This window comes from Phocoena sinus, chromosome 10 (genome assembly GCF_008692025.1).
Source record: "Phocoena sinus isolate mPhoSin1 chromosome 10, mPhoSin1.pri, whole genome shotgun sequence".
Taxonomy (NCBI): domain Eukaryota; kingdom Metazoa; phylum Chordata; class Mammalia; order Artiodactyla; family Phocoenidae; genus Phocoena; species Phocoena sinus.
In genome coordinates this window covers 18,118,804-18,136,796 of record NC_045772.1, presented here as the reverse complement: position 1 = coordinate 18,136,796, position 17,993 = coordinate 18,118,804, and the positions used below count along the sequence as shown (strand labels likewise).

General features: G+C 44.3%; 1 protein-coding gene across 9 annotated transcripts in view; it reads right to left on the bottom strand.

Annotated features, from left to right (window-relative positions):
- GLT8D2 (glycosyltransferase 8 domain containing 2) overlaps positions 1–17,993 on the bottom strand; it is a 61,410-nt gene that overhangs the window by 41,636 nt on the left and 1,781 nt on the right. For 7 of the 9 annotated variants that reach the window (XR_004351628.1, XM_032644281.1, XM_032644282.1 and 4 more), the window contains exons 2-4: positions 15,713–15,848; positions 12,777–12,885; positions 8,018–8,374 (exon numbers count right to left, since the gene is read on the bottom strand). The gene's annotated coding sequence lies outside the window, so the exon portion shown is untranslated. Of the gene's footprint in view, positions 1–8,017; positions 8,427–12,776; positions 12,886–14,389; positions 14,406–15,712; positions 15,849–17,993 lie in introns of those variants that run through there. The other 2 variants (XM_032644284.1, XM_032644285.1) reach the window with 2 other exon arrangements.

The following is a 17,993-nucleotide window of genomic DNA, read 5'->3' as shown; positions in this document are numbered from 1 at the left end:
AACACACATCTCCCATCATCTCCCCCAGCTGTACAACGGCAACTCCATTCTCCTAATTGCTCCAGTGAAAATAAACTTGGTGTTATCCTTGACCCTTCTCTGTTTCTCATTCCCCACAGATGGACTGACCACAAATCCTGTCAGTTCCACCTTCAAAATATATCCATGATCTTCACCACCGGTACTGCCTTCTCCCTACCATCCTTTGACTGGATGATTCTGCCTGTGTCTCCTTTTAGTTGGTTGTGCTGTTTTCTGTTTAAAATTCTCCAAGCCTTCGCTATTTCTCTCAGAGTAAAAGCCAAAGTCTGTACAGTGTCCTACAAGACCTCACCCGATCACACTGGCCTCCTTGCCAGGCATTCTCCTGCCTCAGAGCCTTTTACACTCGTTCCCTCCACCGGGAATGCTATTCCCTTCACCTGGAACACTCCTGCCAGATATCCATGTGGCTGGCTCCTTCGCGTCCCCCAGACTCAGTCAAAACCCCCTAACCTCAGCAACACATATGTCACTTCTCCTCAGCAATGACCACTGTCCAACATACTGCCCATTTCATCACTGGTTTATTGTCTGCCCTCCCGGTGATAGGCTATAAGCTCCTTGAAGGCAGGGCATTTTGTCTGTTTTGTTCATTGCCATATGCCCAGCATGAGTGCCTGGAGATATGAACCCTCAAAAATATTTACAGGGTTTCCCTGGTGGCGCAGTGGTTGAGAGTCTGCCTGCCGATGCAGGGGACACGGGTTTGTGCCCCAGTCCGGGAGGATCCAACATGCCGCGGAGCGGCTGGGCCCTTGAGCCACAGCTGCTGAGCCTGCATGTCCGGAGCCTGTGCTCCGCAACGGGAGAGGCCACAACAGTGAGACGCCTGCGTACCGCAAAAAAAAAAAAAAAAAAAAAAAATTTACAGACTTATAAATATTTTTATAATATAAATATTTTTATAATATAAATATTTTTATAATATAAAAGATTTATAGAACACGTGACCCTCTCCTCCAGGAAGCTGCGCAGCACCTCAAACCTCATCTGGTCACAACTGAAATCAGCACCTGCCCCACAGAAGCTCCTCCTCAGTGTTCTCTGAGCATCCTCTTCCACTGCTCCCTCCCAATCCCTCATCCAACCAACACCTGATTCCTACAGTTTCACCTCCTAAGAGTTTCTTAATCCATCTCCTTTCTACCCTGCCTCATCTCACTGATTAACTCTGCAGTAACTTCCCTCCTGGACTTCCTGCCTGTAGGATTTCTGCTCCCTCCCCTTTCCCAATCCATCACTGGTACAGCTGTCACAGTGACTATTTTTGTTGTTTAATAATTACAGTAAATTAATTTGAAATATACATGCAGGTTGAGTACCTTTTTTTTTTTGGCCACACCGCATGGCGGATCTTAGTTCCCTGACCAAAGATGGAACCCGTGCCCCCTGCAGTGGAAACGCGCAGTCTTAACCACTGGACTGCCAGGGAAGTCCCGAGTACCCTTATATTTTTGTTTGATTTTTCCTTTTCTTTTTATCACTTGAAACATTTAAAGTCTACCAAAAAGTTGAAAGAATGAATTTTTATATACCCTACACCAGATTCACCAATTGCTAACACGTTGCCATATTTCCTTTCTCTCTTTCTCTCTCTCTCTTCTTCCCTCCCTCTGTATATATATATGTATGTATACATATATATACACATGACTCTTCAGCCCTAAATACTTCAGTGTGCATCTCTTAAGAGCAAGGACATCCTCCTATATAATCACAATGCCATTATCACACCTCAGAAAAATAACATTAATTTAACATCACTGGATAAGCAGTCCATATTCAAAATGTCCCCATTATTCCAATATTGTTTTTTATAGTTTGGTTGTCATATCTTTAGTTTCTTTTACTCTTGATCAGTCCCACCTCACCATACTGCCTTTTTATTTTTCATGAACTTTTTTTGGAAGAAGACAAGCCAGTTGTCTTGTAGAATCCTACTGACTAAAGAGTTACTATATGATCCAGCAGTCCCAATCCTGGGCATATATCCAGAGAAAACTAATTGGAAAAGATACATGCACCCCCAATGTTCATAGCAGCACTACCTACAATAGCTAAGACATGGAAGCAACCTAAATGTCCACTGATACAGACGAATGGATAAAGAAGATGTGGTATATACACACACACAAACATACACACACACAATGGAATACTACTCAGCCATAAAAAAGAATGAAATAATGCCATTTGCAGCAACATGGATGGACCTAGAGATTATCATACTAAGTGAAGTCAGAAAGAGAAAGACAAATAGCATATGATACCACTTATATGTGGAATCTAAAATATGACACAAATGAGCTTATTTACAAAACAGAAACAGACTCACAGACATAGAAAATAAACTTATGGTTACCAAAGGGGAAAGGGACTGGGGGGAGAGGGATAAATTAGGAGTTTGGGATTAACACATACATACTACTATAATGTAAAATAAACAACAAGGACCTACTGTATAGCACAGGGAACTATATTCAATATCTTGTAATAAGCCATAATGGAAAAGAATCTGAAAAAGTGAATATATACAGTGTATAAAAAATGTATACAAACACACACACACACACACACATGCTCATATATATAACTGAATCACTTTGCTGTACACCAGAAACTAATATAACATTGTAAATCAATTACACTTCAATCAAAAAAACAAAAACAAACAAACAAAAACCCCCCACTACTCTGAGTGCTCCTTTCCTCCCTAAAGCCCTTCACTGGAAATCCAGTACCAGAAGGTTAAGATTGGAGCTTAAGATTCCCCTAGGTCCTCTGTGCCATGCCTTCCGTCTAAGCTGAACTGGTTGAAAGTTAGTCTCCAGCCCTCCACTGTCCTTCACACCCAGGTCTATGCTTCTCTTTTTTTTAATTAATTAATTAATTTATTTATTTATTTTTGGCTGCATTGGGTCTTTGTTGCTGTGCGCGGGCTTTCCCTGGTTGTGGCGAGCGGGGGCTACTCTTTGTTGTGGTGCTCGGGATTCTCACTGCGGTGGCTTCTCTTGTTGCAGAGCATGGGCTCTGGGCGTGCAGGCTTCAGTAGTTGTGGCACGTGGGCTCAGTAGTTGTGGCTCGCGGGCTCTAGAGCGCAGGGCCAGTAGTTGTAGCACACGGGCTTACTTGCTCAGTGGCATGTGGGATCTTCCCGGACCAGGGCTCAAACCCGTGTCCCCTGCATTGGCAGGTGGATTCTTAACCACTGCACCACCAGGGAAGCCCTCTATGTTTTTCTTGTCAGTGAACTTTGGTTCATTCAGTCCCCTCTGCCTGGAATGCCCTTTCCCCTCCTCTTTCCCCAGTAAATTGCTACTTGTGCTTTAAAGACTCCTCCTCCTCCTTCAGGAAGCCTTACCTGATTACCCTGCCTGGGTGCTCCCCTAATCTCCATTCCTATGCCTATCCCTGCACTCAGAACACTGTGTTCTAATATCATGGGTGTGCCTGTCTCCTCCACTAGACCATGAGATGACATGGTCTGTGGCCGACCTACCTCTGTGTGCCTCAAGAAATGTGTGTGGACTGTGGCCGACCTACCTCTGTGTGCCTCAAGAAATGTGTGTGGAATGAATGAGTGAGAAATAGGAGAGAGGAAGAAAGGGCTCTTGTTGTTCTGTTCTTCAATCCCAGGAAGAAACGGGTCTGCATACCTTCACTAAGGAAAAAGCCAGAAGGAGGGTAAAGCCAGGTTGATGGTCCCACTACAAGAATAAAAGCAGGGGCTTCCCTGGTGGCTCGGTGGTTAACAATCCGCCTGCCAATGCAAGGGACACGGGTTCGAGCCCTAGTATGGGAAGATCCCACATGCCATGGAACAGCCCATGTGCCACAACTACTCATCCTGTGCTCTAGACCCCGTGAGCCACAACTACTGAGCCCACGTGCCACAATTACTGAAGCCCGTGTATCTAGAGCACATGCTCCGCAACAAGAGAAGCCACGACATGAGAAGCCCGCGCACCGCAACGAAGAGTAGCCCCCGCTCACCGGAACTAGAGAAAGCCTGCACACAGCAACAAAGACCCAACACAGCCAAAACTAAATAAACAAACAAATAAATAATTTTTTAAAATAAAAGGGGAGGGCTCGGGTCTTCTTATTGGCCTTTCTCTTACCATCACAACAAGGAGCCCCAGAACCATGTCTCCTGAGCCTCTGTAAGCTTTCCTAAGCTGAGTGACTTCTGTGTTGTAGTTTCCCTGCAGTAACAAAGAGTCACGCCTTCAGCATTAAGGGCCCATAGGCCTGTCTTCAGGACAGCAAGAAAGATGCAGCTGGGGAGTCATCTCACAGTGTTGGGTAGAGGAAATCCCTAGGTAAGGCCCTGGATGGTTGGAGCTTCAAAGGGGAAAGGTCCTAGGGCCTGTGACTAGGAAGAAAAAGGAGAGCTTAGGGAATTGATCTGGACCAGAGAAATGTCTATTAGGTTTAAAAACAGGTCCCAGAAGATCTTGCATGGGGAGTTGTTTTACCAAATGTCGAAGAGTTTGGGCCTGTTGTCAAACCTGGAAAGAATGTCTTAAGACCTGGCAGTGGCTAAGGGGATTAGCTCTGCCTTGGAAGAAAGGCAAAAGTGGGAGGGACTCCAGAAAAATATTCCAAAAATCAGAGCCCATAAGTTTTATTTTACATGCCAACTCTAATCAGTTGATAGGAGCTTTCAGGACTGACAAATTGAGGAGTCTAAAGCCATCACAAGACTCAGTGAAAGCAAGAAGGAAAGAAGGAAGGAAGGAAGGAAGGAAGGGCACTGTGATTGATTAATCATGTCTGCCATGGGTTCAGGTAAGGAGGTAATAGGAAAGGACCTGGGAATCAAAAAGGAATATAAAAGAGGGGCTCCTAAAATGTATTTTTGAATGACTTAAATCTGGCAGGGCATGTACCTGAGTGGAAATATGGGTTTTGTCATTAGACAGAGCTGACTTTGAATCCTGGTTCTGCCTCATTTCTTACTGTGTAATCTTGGGCAACTTATAAAACCCAGTCTGTAAAATGGGATTGTTTTGTAGGTTAAATTAAATAATTTATTACAATGATAAGGAGACACATAGTAATTTCTATTAGCGAGGCATTGTTCTAAGACCTTGATATGTATATTAATTAATTTGATTCTCACAACAACCCTATAAGGTTATTCTTCTCAGTTTACTGATGAGGAAACTGAAGTTCAGGGAGGTTAAGAGACCTGCCAAGAAGCTCTGTGATTTCACGGTATTCTCTAAGACTTGACCCTGAAGTTCACATGGGCATAAAATACATTTAATAGAGCTCTTCAACTTAAACCAGGCAGACTACAGAGTTATGAACAGGACAGGAGCATGGGTTCACTTGAAGAAAAGAGAAAGAAGGACAAAACCAGGACTTAGGAATTTGGCCTCCAACAAAACACCTCTGGCCTTTTTACTTTTTGCTGGAACATCAAAGGCTTACTCCTGATCCACCAAAATAAGCAGGGTGGGAACGTCTTCAGTTTGCGGACGACCCATCCTGCTTTCTCCTGTGATGGATTGAGGCATTCTTTCACAACATGGCTTTAGACCAGGTGCTGACAAACTACAGCCAGATCCTGCCCATCACCGTTTTTTAAAAATAAAGTTTTGTGGGAACATAGCCAGGCTTATTCTTTGATGGTGCTGTTTGATGTTTTTTCCATGGCCATTTCCACACTACTTCCGCATAACTGAGTCATCATGATGGAGACCATCTGGCCTGCAGAGCCACCTACCTGGCCCTTTGCAGGGAATATTTGCTGATCCCTGCTGCCCACCTTAGGCCAGACTTTCTACACATCAATATGGCATGCACGATCAATCATCTGTCCTTAACCAGAGAAGGGAGAACAAGATGTCCCCTTGGGTGTTCACCAGGAAAGGTATGAAGTAGGATGTCCATGAGAGGAACCAGGGTGAAAACACATGTGGTCAGGATAGGATATTGTAGGGACTTCCCTGGCGGTCCAGTGGTTAAGACTCCGCTTCTACTGCAGGGGGTGCGGGTTTGATCCCTGGTCGGGGAACTAAGATCCCACATGCCACATGGCATGGCCAAAAAATAAATAAATTTTAAAAAAGAATAGCACATTGCAGAGTGCCGATGTTAATCTATATGATGTGATAAAATGGCTCTGTGTCAACTGGGAATCACAGTGTTAAAAAACAAACTTAAACACACTTAAGCAGATTTCTCATCTGCAGCAGCGGTCCCCAACCTTTTTGGCACCAGGGACCAGTTTGGTGGAAGACAATTTTTCCACAGACGGTGGGGGGAAGGCTGCGGGGGGGACGGTTCAGGCGGTAATGCGAGCGATGGGGGGCAGTGAGGGGCGGTAGATGAAGCTTTGCTTGAGCTCGCCCGCTGCTCACCGCCTGCTGTGCAGCCCGCCTGCTGTGCAGCCCGGTTCGTAACAGCCGTGGAGCGGTACCAGTCTGAGCCCCGAGGGTTGGAGACCCCTGTTCTGCGGGACTTCTCAGGACCTTTAAAATGCCATCATGCCTTGAGAGTGCTGAGAGGGGGATATGGCTCACAGAACGTATTTTCCCCACGGGACTATCTTCTTTGGAACATTCTTTGGCAGACGCTGAAATAAAAGAAATCTTTAGAATCATGCCCCCTGGGAACTAGGAATGAAAATGGTGAGGGCTGTGGCTTGCTGAGCATGTCTTTCTCTCAGCAAGGGAAGAAGCAGGAGAACTAAAGAGAGCCAGAGTGGAATAAAAGGAGAGGTGTTTGAAGAGAAGGAAAGAAGCAGAACCCTGGAGAGACAACTTGGACAGATGTGAGGAACACTGGACGACTGGACTATGGGAGGGAACAATGTGTCAAAAGCAGGGCTGTGGCCCAGTGCAGGGTGTGTGGTCACCTTCACCATCACCGTTGTCATCATCAGCACCACCAGAGAAGCTGACCTCCCCTGAGGCCTCACTACTCTGCAGATCCTGCATTATGTCCTTTAGACACATGATGTCGCTTAATTCCCATTTTACAGATGAGGAGATAGAGTCACCCAGAGTCAAAGTTTATAAAGCTTATAAGTGGCAGCGCACAGACTCTGTGAGTTGGACCCCAGAGCCCATGTTCCCACCACTGCCCTGCACTGCTCTACTGAGTTAGATGGAAGCCTGGAATTCCATTATGCAGCACGCAAAGGATACTGTATACAAATGCAACACCAAAACATTCAGAGGAAAAGACAAACCAATGTCTCTTTGGATATTTGGCTGCACGGGCCAAACAGCTAGAGGACTGACTTTTTTCCACAGCACATTCAGATGTTTGGATATCATATTTTCTTCCTCTCTCTCTTCTTACTCTTTTATTAACTATCCCTTCTTAACTTATGTCATAAATTATATATCAGGCTTGGCCAAAGTATTACGCTTGCTCATAAAGTGAACAAAAGAAGACATTTTTTTTGAAAGTTAAAAAGCATTTTCAACCCGTTATGACTACCATATTTACAATAAGCCTCATTTAGATTTCATACAACTGCCAGTTCTTTGCGGGGGGGACTGGGGCCCTCAGAATAGCTTCCTAGGACAGATTCTGAAAACATGAATCACAGCTCAATTAAATCTTTTGTGGCTCAGAAACATACCAGCGTTAAATGCTAGCATTTATACAGTCCTAGCTAACAGATGATTTCCACACTTAAAATATGATGAAAATAGTAAGTAAATCACACTATTTGGGGGTAGGGGGACGGACATAAACCCAGGTCTGGAAAAGCAGTCCAGGATGTGAAAAACTTGCACATTGAATATTTTGGATTTGCAGCAATGGCAAAAAAAAAAAAAGAAGAAGAAGAGGCCGCTAGCATGCTACAAACAGCTGGAGCGCCTAAAGGTGGTTTGCGTGGGACAGTCCACCTCTGATTTACTTTCTTGCATCTACAGCAAAATAAAGGACAGCTGCCAGCAGGCCAGGGTGAAATAGAAAGGCCGTCACCCTGCTGTAAATGTCTGTTTACCTGGTGGGTGGTGAGGGCGGGGCTCCTCCGTCCAGAAGAGCTGTAGGGCAGAGCATTCAAATGGTGGCTGGCCCTGGGATGCTGCCCTTCACGCTGCTTCAGCTGCTTCTACGATCCCACTGGAAATCTCAAAGGGCTGGAGAGCCTCAAGGCCAATATTCCGTTTCCAAGACAGTCTTCCTCCCCCACTGCACCTCCCTTGCTTGTGCAGACTCTGGAGCAGCTCGGGTTTCTTCCACCCCTGTTCACAGGCAGCTGTGAATCTAGGCGTTGTGCTGGCTGAGTGATGTGGCCCCTGAAACCACTTCCAGATGGGCTTGGCGGGTCAGACTTCCTCTCGCAGCCTCCTCGGGCAGCCTGCAAATCATTTCAAAAACAAGGCAGCTCTGGAGGAAAACATTCCAAACTGGAGAAAAGCAGATGCTTGGAGGGTGAATTTCCACCACACATTGGGTCTAAGGTAAATTTTGAGAGGGCAGAAGTGAAAACATTAAGTTCATACTGATTTTAAGAATATCTTTCCTGGCCACTAGCTTCTCCTAAAATGCCCTAGTCATTAAAATGCTGTTGTCCCCAAATCAAAGCCCAGATAAAAACTGTGGTCTCCCTTCGACCAAGGCAATGATAGTGACGGAAATTTCAAGGTGGTGTGTTTTGTGACTGAACATGGGAAGGAATCAGGCAGTGAATCAACCCCACCCAGCTCTGTGCTGTTCTGTGTTCCTGCCATTGATTCTCAGAAATCCAGGAAATGGTGCCAGCACTTTGCCTGGGATCATGGAATTTATTTAGCAATGGCCTCTCTCCCTCATTCCTATAAAGAAATGAGTCTGCCTCTGCTCACTGCCACCTTCTAAAGTGGTATTGCCCAAAAGAAATATACTGCAAGCCACATTGTCATCGAAAATTTTCTAGTAGTCACTTTAAGAAAAGTACAAAGAGGTAAAATTAATTTTAATGATAAATTTTACTTAACATAATATATACAAAAACATTATTTCAACATGTAATTAGTATAAAACTTATTAACAAGACATTTTACACTTTTTGTTTTGTATGAAGCCTTTGAAATCTGGTGTGTATTTTACACCTGCAACACATCTCAATTCCCAAACTAAACTTCATCAGAAACAATTGATATGTATTTACACTTGATAAAATTTACAGTTTAAAAAATAGATTCACGGGCTTCCCTGGTGGCGCAGTGGTTGAGAGTCTGCCTGCCGATGCAGGGGACACGGGTTCATGCCCTGGTCCGGGAAGATCCCACGTGCCGTGGAGCGGCTGGGCCCGTGAGCCATGGCCGCTGACCCTGTGCGTCTGGAGCCTGTGTTCCACAAGGGGAGAGGCCACAACACTGAGAGGCCCGCGTACCGCAAAAAAAAAAAAAAAAAAAAAAAAATAGAATGACATATTCAGGTTGCTCCAACATACTTCAAAATTTTCCAATAACTGAATCGTGAATCAGTTTTTCAATTTAAATTGATTAAAACTAAGTAAAATTTAAAATTTGGCTCCTCGGGACTTCCCTGGTGGCGCAGTGGTTAAGAATCTGCCTTCCAATGCAGAGGACATGGGTTCGATCCCTGGTCAGGGAACGAGATCCCACATGCATGCCGCAACTAAGAGTTTGCATGCCACAACTAAGGAGCCCACCAGCCTCAACTAAGGAGCACACGTGCCACAACTAAAGGAGCCAGTGAACCGCAACTAAGGAGCCAGCAAGTTGCAAATAAGGAGCCTGCCTGCCACAACTGAGACCCAGTGCAACCAAAAATAAAAAATAAATAAAATAAAATTTTAAAAAAATTGTTTGTTTAAAAATAAATAAAATTCAGTTCTTCAGTGGCACTAGTCTTTTTTTTTTTTTTGGCTGCGTTGGGTCTTTGTTGCTGCGAGTTGGCTTTCTCCAGTTATGGCGAGCAGGGGCTACTTTCATCGTGGTGTGGGCTTCTCATTTCGGTGGCTTCTCTTGTTTCAGAGCACAGGCTCTAGGCTCACGGGCTTCAGTAGTTGCAGCATGCGGGCTCAGCAGTTATGGCTTGCGGGCTTAGCAGTTGTGGCTTGCGGGCTTAGTTGCTCCAAGGCATGTGGGATCTTCCCAGCCCAGGGCTCAAACCCGTGTCCCATTCATTGGCAGGAGGATTCTTAACCACTGTACCACCAGAGAAGCCCCTCCTTTATTTCTGCTGGGCCATGTGCTGAGCTGCAAGAGGCTTACTGTCTATGACCTATATTTCCAAATTGGATGCACAGATTCTCCCCTGGGGAAGAAATGAGAATAGAAAGAGATGTAGGATATAAGGGGCACCCTAAGTGTAGTGGCTACCAGCTTGGGCTCTGGAGACAGACCAACAAACCTAGGTGTTAGCTCAGATGTCACACTTACACATTCCTGAAAATCTCACCTTCAGTTTCCTCATCTGTAAGGTGAGGAAGCTTCTTGTGAGGGTTAAAAGACCTCATGCATGCAATGCACTCAGTAAGGGCTCAGAACATGGAAGTGATTATTATTGTTGTTGCATGAAGACACCCCAAGGTATAAACAAGAGAAAGAAATTGTAACAGTAAGCAATTGGTAACTTTTTTCAAAAAGGCCAAATGAGTTGTATGCTGTTTCAAACACTGGTAGCCTGGTACAACTTAATAACCTCTCTGCTTCTTCCCTTCAAATAGAAACACTCTGTCATTTGAGGTGGCAACTGTCCAGTTAAAAATACTCACCTCCTCAGAGGTCCTGAAGCTAGAGCAGCACGTGAGCAGAAGCTGGCTGGCTGTGACTTCCTAGAAAGCTACTGTTTTCCTGGCAAAGAGCTGTCTGGTGCCTTTTGCCCTTTCCTCCTGTCTGAAACCCAACCTTGGTGCCTGGAGGTGGAGTCGCCACCTCGCAGCCCTGTGGATGAAAGGCCCACCCCGTGCTGCTGCATATGGTCCCCCGGGCTGTGCGAAGAGTCAGTCAGGGTCCCGGCAGGACACAGATGGCCCACCCCAGTGAGCTAATGGTGGAGACTCTTAAAACAGGCACTATTTGAAAAGGTGTAGTCAGTGTTAGGGAAACTTGGTTAAGAATTGATGCTATAGGGCTTCCCTGGTGGCACAGTGGTTGAGAGTCTGCCTGCCGATGCAGGGAACACGGGTTCGTGCCCCAGTCTGGGAAGATCCCACATGCCGCGGAGCGGCTGGGCCCATGAGCCATGGCCGCTGAGCCTGCGCGTCCGGAGCCTGTGCTTCGCAACGGGAGAGGCCGCAGAGGTGAGAGGCCCGTGTACCGGAAAAAAAAAAAAAAATTGATGCTATAGCACCAAGAGTGGGAGGAAGCAGCCACAGGGAAGGGCTGCCCAAGAGGAGCGCCCTCTGTTCACCCCCACGAAAGGGACTAGGAGGTACATTACCCCAACCTTACAATCTCCTGTTGGTGGTGCCTCCCATTGGCCAAACCCAGCTGGAAGTCAGAGACCTGGAGATGTCAGGTGACGTAATCCATTTAGGTCAGCCTCACGGCACTGAACAAGTTAAAGAAGAGTAGAGAATAGATCTTCATAAGCAAATGGAAACTATCCGTGCCCCGGCGCTGGGTGACTCAGCAGCCCTGCACGTGTTAAGTGAGGAGGGCAGAGCAAGAACACAGGAGAAGCCTCAGTCCCGATGGCACCAGGAGTCACCACAGCAGCCTGAGCTGACTACTTACGGAGCATCTAACCGTGTGAGGAAAATAAACCTGGATGCGGTTAAGTTACTTTGGTTAGGTTTCGGTTATCTGCCTGAACACAGTCCTACGTGATCTATATGCATTTTTGATTTGTGCTATCATTAGTCAACACAATGTATATCTGAGTCATTATTATTCCATGTTTATTTCTTATTAGTTGAAAGCCAAATGTTCATCATTTCTTACCCAATGGGTCTGCCTTGGCTGAATGTATTACTTTGTAGATAAGTAGGTAAGATAAACCCTGTTAAGGCTGATAAATGTGACTGGAAGGAAAGGAAGCAGCACTGTACAGCAGCAGTGAATCACTGCACTGGGTCAGGCTGACAAGCCTCTATTTATTGCCTTGGTCTCCCAGGGCTGGGCTCCAGGATCATCCACATGGGGCGGGACATACAACTATGGGGGCCTCAATTCCCTCTCTTTGGCTGGTGGGGCTCAGTGATGGGTCATCTCCTTGTCCAGAGCTTAGCTGCTCTGGCTCTTGCCTGCTACCCCCTGAGCTGCAGCAATCGCTCCTGCACCTGACTCTTTGCACACAGGGTCCCTTTCTCCCACGTGAGATGACTGCTTTTCCTCCCTGGCTTTTGTGCCAGCTCCTTCCTCTGGTAACTGGTGTAGGCTCTACCTGGCCTGGGGTCCTGCCTTGTTCTGGCCAGCTGCCCTCTCCAGGCCTTGGCCGCAGCTCTCGCCATGGCTGGAGCCCTGTGATCTGGGAGCAGACCTCTCAGACACCATCTGCTTCCTTCGTCTCAGGAACAGCGCCTGCCTAGGCTCTCTGCTGTTGAGCTCTGCCTACCTGCTGGCACTCCTCAAAACCCCTTCTCAGACTGCTGCCAATAAGCCCTTGGCCTGAGTTCTCAACTGAGATTAAGGTATCCGTTGGACACGGCCATTTTACACTCTTGGCTGAAAACACTGCACTGTCTACCACCTCCCAGCACCAGCCCCTCCCTCTCAGACTGACTCCTCAGGGGCCCGTAGCTCAGGAGGAGTAGAAACAGTAGTAATATAACGAAAACAATAGAAGTTAAACAATCTAATACTTACTAAATGCTAACCACGTGCTAGGCATTTCGTAAGCGCAGCACTGTCCTTGCTCTGCGTGGCATCAGCACCAATTTCAGTCACCACAGTGTAGTTCAATAACATCAGTCCCCTACAACACAGTTCAAATCTGTTACCACAGTATATCAACTGAGTAGTTGGATAATTACTAACTTTGCTGCTAGCTTTTCAGTCCACAAAATTACTACGCTGATAACAGAGCCACATCAATGATGAGTGACCAATCATGTCACTTCTTTGACAGTCTGTCCTTGATTGGTCACTGGATAGCTGTTATTCGGCTTATGTACAGACAGCAAAGCATGTAGTTGTGTTGCTTCGTTAATTCCCAGTGATAAACCCATACGACATCCACAAAAATGGATAATAGAATTGGCCAACAAAGAGAAACGTTAGCGAAGAAACAAAAAAATGATAATAGTGGGAGTGACATTCAAATCAAAGGTAAATGAAGGTAGAAGAAATTAGTTGGCCGTGGGATGATACTGTTGCTATTCAACTCTAGCTATGCAGCCAGAAAAATCTAGTAAGGGTGATTTTACGAACATAAATAAGGAAAGCGGTTGTGATGAGAGGGATGGAGATGTTCCAGAGGAAATGACATGGGCAAAAAATTCACATTAGAGGAACTCTCAAAGGTTATTTTATGATGTTAAAAGTGCAAAGCATAAAATATGGGAAGCTGATCCAAACTTAGAAAGGAGTATGACCATTTTCCAAGGCACAGAAAAGATGCTCACTCCTTACAGTAAGTTAAATGGCAAAAAGGTTAAGCACTGCTCAGCTGCTCTTGGTAAGTTTTATACCAAAACCAAAACCAAAACAAACCCTAAATATTTAATTTTCACCTTCAATATGTCCAAAGTTTTAAATTACAGTAGAACAAATAAACATTAAGTCTACTATTTTTTTCATTTCTTTAGACATTTAAAACTAACAGTAAGAGAACCTTAAATATTTTGACAAAAATTTTTAAAGATCATGAACAAAACAACTGTAATTTTTCCCATGAGTAATTAAGATCGCTTTGCAGGGTTTCAGCTTCCACGGCCATTTTCACAGAATTGCACTCTCATGCAAAGCAAGGACAGCCTGTACTTTGCATATATTATCTCAGTTGATCTTCAAAATAACCTTAAGAAATAGATGCTATTACAATCCCCATTTTCTAGACAAAGCATCTGAAGCTCAAAAAAATAAATAATTTGACCAAGACCACCTAGCTAGTAAACAGCTATGCCTATTGAATTCTAAATCCCGTGATCTTAACCTCTATGCTATACTGAGATTCCAGGTAAATGATGGTGTTTGATATGGGGGAGCGGGAGTGAAGGAGAGAAAGTGGTGACAGATGAAGGCATCTTCTCTAATGTAACTTCAAAAGGCTAGAGCAGTGCTGTCCAATGAGCTTTCTGTTTTTTAATATATTTTTATAGAATATAAACAATTATATAATCTATGCAATAGACATATATTCAACCCCAGTCCATGTGTAAATCTTCATGTACTTCTGAATCCATCTTTTCTTGATCCTCTAGGATCTTGCTCAGTCAAGTTTCAACCTGCCCTGAGACAGGCTTACTTGGTTAACTCACCAATTCTCTTTTCCAACCTTCTTCTCCCTTGCCTGCTTCTCATTACTGAGGCTAAAAACAAACAAACAAAAACACTTTCCTAGACTCCTATAGCCACCCTCCTGCAAGAAGACCCCCACGGTCTGCTCTTCCCTTCTTTCTTTGTGATAGAACCTTGACTATTACCCGAGCACTTGGCCATTCTAAATAAAAACTACATTTCACAAACTTCCTTCAACTAGCTGTGGCCTTGTGACTAAATACTGGCATATGGGATGTAAGCAGAAATAACATGTACAATTCCAGAATGTGTTCTGGAGAGGGGAACATTCCTTTCCCCTACTCTTTCCTGCTGGCTGGAGTGTAGATGCAATAGCTAGAGCTGGAGCAGCCATCTTGGATCATGAGCTGGAAGGAGGAATTCCAATCTACAAAGTCTACAAATTCCTGAAGATGTGGTGAAATAGAGCTGCCATGCTGGCTTTGGACTGCCATTTCCAAAGTTCATTTAGATGGGAGAAACATAAACTTTTAAAGCCTATTTCTGTCACTATAGCTAATGTAATCTTAATATACCAAATGTCCCAGTTCTGGCCAGTGAAACCTAAGAGCAAGTATGCTGGGTGGCTTCTGGGCAAGATGCTTTTCCTCCCTGTAAAACGAAAGCCCTATTTCCCCATCCTGGCTGTCCTCCTGCTTCATGCCTTTGGGCATCGTTGTATGGGGACACAATGTCCAAAGGTGCAACGACCTTCTTTTGACCATAAAGGAAAAGTCAAGAGAAATTCAGAACTGCTACCTGGAACCATAACACCACTGAACTGCCAAATTAACCCTAAACCTACCTACCCCAGATTTCTTGCGCAAGATAATTAAGTGCCTTATCATTTAGCCACAGTGTCGGATATTCTGCTACTTGTAACAAAAAGCATTTCCAAATGACATATTCTTTTGCTATGATTTAAATGTTTGTGTCCCCCTCCAAATTCATATGTTGAAATCCTCACCCCCAAGGTGATGGTGTTAGGAGGTAGGGTCTTTGGTATTTTGGTGCTTAGGTCATAAGAGTGGAGCCCTCATGAATGGGATTAACGCCCTTATAAGAGACCCCAGAGAGCTCCTTCATCCCTTTCACCAGGTAAGGATATAGTGAAAAGTCAACAGTCTAAAACCTACAAGAGTATCTTCAGCAGAATCTGACCGTGCTGGCACCCTGATCTTGGACTTTCAGTCTCCAGAACTGTGAGAAGTAAATTTTGGTTGTTTATAAACCACCCAGCCTCTAGTATTGTGTTACAGCAGCCTAAGCAGACTAAGACATCTCTATTGCTCCTTCAGTCTTACCTTTTCAACAGGATCCTTCTTCTGAGCCCACAGTCATGTTCAAGTCTCATCCTTGGAAAAGAATGAGAGCTTGCTCTGTACACAGCCATTTCTCCCCTCCAGCCACTGTTTTTTCTTTCCTTCTGGGAGCAAGTGTCTGTAAAAAGTAGACTATACATGTTATCTGTGCATCCTCACTTGTTATTCATTCTTCGATCTTCTGTGGCTTCCCTCCTCCCACTCCACTGAGTATTTTAATCTAGGCCATTAATAACCTCTTAGTTTGCAGACGTTGCTTCCTTGTCTTTTTCTTATCTGACCTCTCTATGCTCTTGGCTTTGATAACCACTTCCACTCTGTGAAAGCCCTTTAGCCTGTGGCTTCTTTGACATCACCCTCACCCAGTTCCCTTTTGACTTCTCTCGCTATTCGTTCCCCATTTCGTTCATGAGAGCCTCCTGCTGTCTTTACCTCTTAAAAGTTGGTTTCTTCAGGGCGCTATTCTGCCTCATTCTTCTCTTCCCTTTCTACACTCACCTCCTAGGCGGTAACTTCCATTCTTAAAGTTTCAAAGATTGAACGTAGCTTCCTTGAGAATTGGGGACCTAATCTAGACTCCTCACTTAAGCAGCGTTGAGTCAAAGGTGCTCTGGTAAAATATCTTTCCCATTGGATTAAGCATCCTGTCATGTATTGAACTGTGTCCCCCCCAAAACAGATATGTTTAAGTTCTAACCTGTGATTGTGACCTTATTTGAACATAAGGCCTTTGCAGATGTAAACAAGTTAAGGTGAGGCCATCAGGTGGGCCCTAATCTGATATGACTGGTGAACTTATAAGAAGAGAAGAAACACAGACACACAGGGACAACACCATGTGATGATGGAGGCAGAGGCTGGAGTGATGCTGCTACAGAAGCCAGAAAGAGGCAAGGAAGTATTCTTCCCTACAGGTTTCAGAGGGATCATGTCTCTGATTTTGGATTTCTACACTCTAGAACTGTGAGACAACAAATTTCTGTTGTTTTAATCCACCTGGTTTGTGGTACTTTGTTACAGCAGTCTTAGGAAACTAATACAGAGCTCCACCACCGTCCTGAAGCTCCTTATCTAAGCGACCAGTTATCACTTGTAATCTCCTTTGTCTTAACATTTTGCCTTCATCTCTCCCTTCGTTCAGAGATTTTCAGACTTTCAAATATCATACACCAGTTTTGATTTTTTTTTAATTTGAATATCAACATTGGGTTTGCAACTTTTAATTTTACCCTTAGTCTTTTCTATAAGGACATTAAAAACAAAAAAAAACTACCACCCACTTACTTTATCAGTCATAAAAGTTAGGACATTTTAACACTAAACTCTCAGAATAAAATATAATTCTTTAAATAAAGTATTTAAAGTTTTATGAAAAACTCATGGCTCTACCCCAACTTTTCCAGTATTGTTTCAGATACCTAAAAACGTTGTAACTGAAACATTTAAGAGCCCATGTTATGTATGTGACCAAGAAAAATATCAGTACATAAACATTCATAGCTTTCTTTCTTTGTTTCCAGCCACCTTCCTATTCCAATTCCAAATTCTCTTTGACCATATTATGAAACTGGGGAATTAATCAGTGACAGGAAGAACTTGAAAAGCAGGAGCTGGAAAGAATAGTAAGAATTCCTTTTTAAAAGGGAGAGAATTACCTCTCAAAAGGCAGTTTAGATGAACGAGAAGGTGGGAGAGGCATGGTTAGGTTTGAGGGAATTGGGGGAGGAGAGATGAGCTAGGCATACGAGAGAAATTGAAAATAGTTAAGATGAGGGAAATGAAATTTTAGGAAATTTGGCCTACATTATGTGTATTCCCTCTTTGATACCTTCTTTAGAGTGTGAGGTAGGGATTTAAATTGCTTTCATTTCCCGCCCCGACCTCTGCCGCTGGACTTGTATCTCTTTGAGTGTGATTCTGTGTAGGACCAGATCACAAAGCAGCCCGGACTTAACAGGGTTACTTATGACTGTATTCACAGTAAGTATGGTATAGTGGTTAGGGATTGGGGCTCTGGAATCAGAAGCTCTGCGTTTGAATACTGTCCCTAATTCTGCTGTGTGCCCATGAGAAAATTACTTTACTTTTCTGTGCCTCATTTCCCCATCCACGAAAGGGAAATAACAGTACCCACTTCACTGGATTGTTAGGAGAATCACAAATTAATTCATATAAGGCAAGGAGGACAGTGCTTGTCAATGAAAGACCCTCAAATGTTAGATAGTAATAAAATATAAATCTATATATAACCTCCCACCTGCTT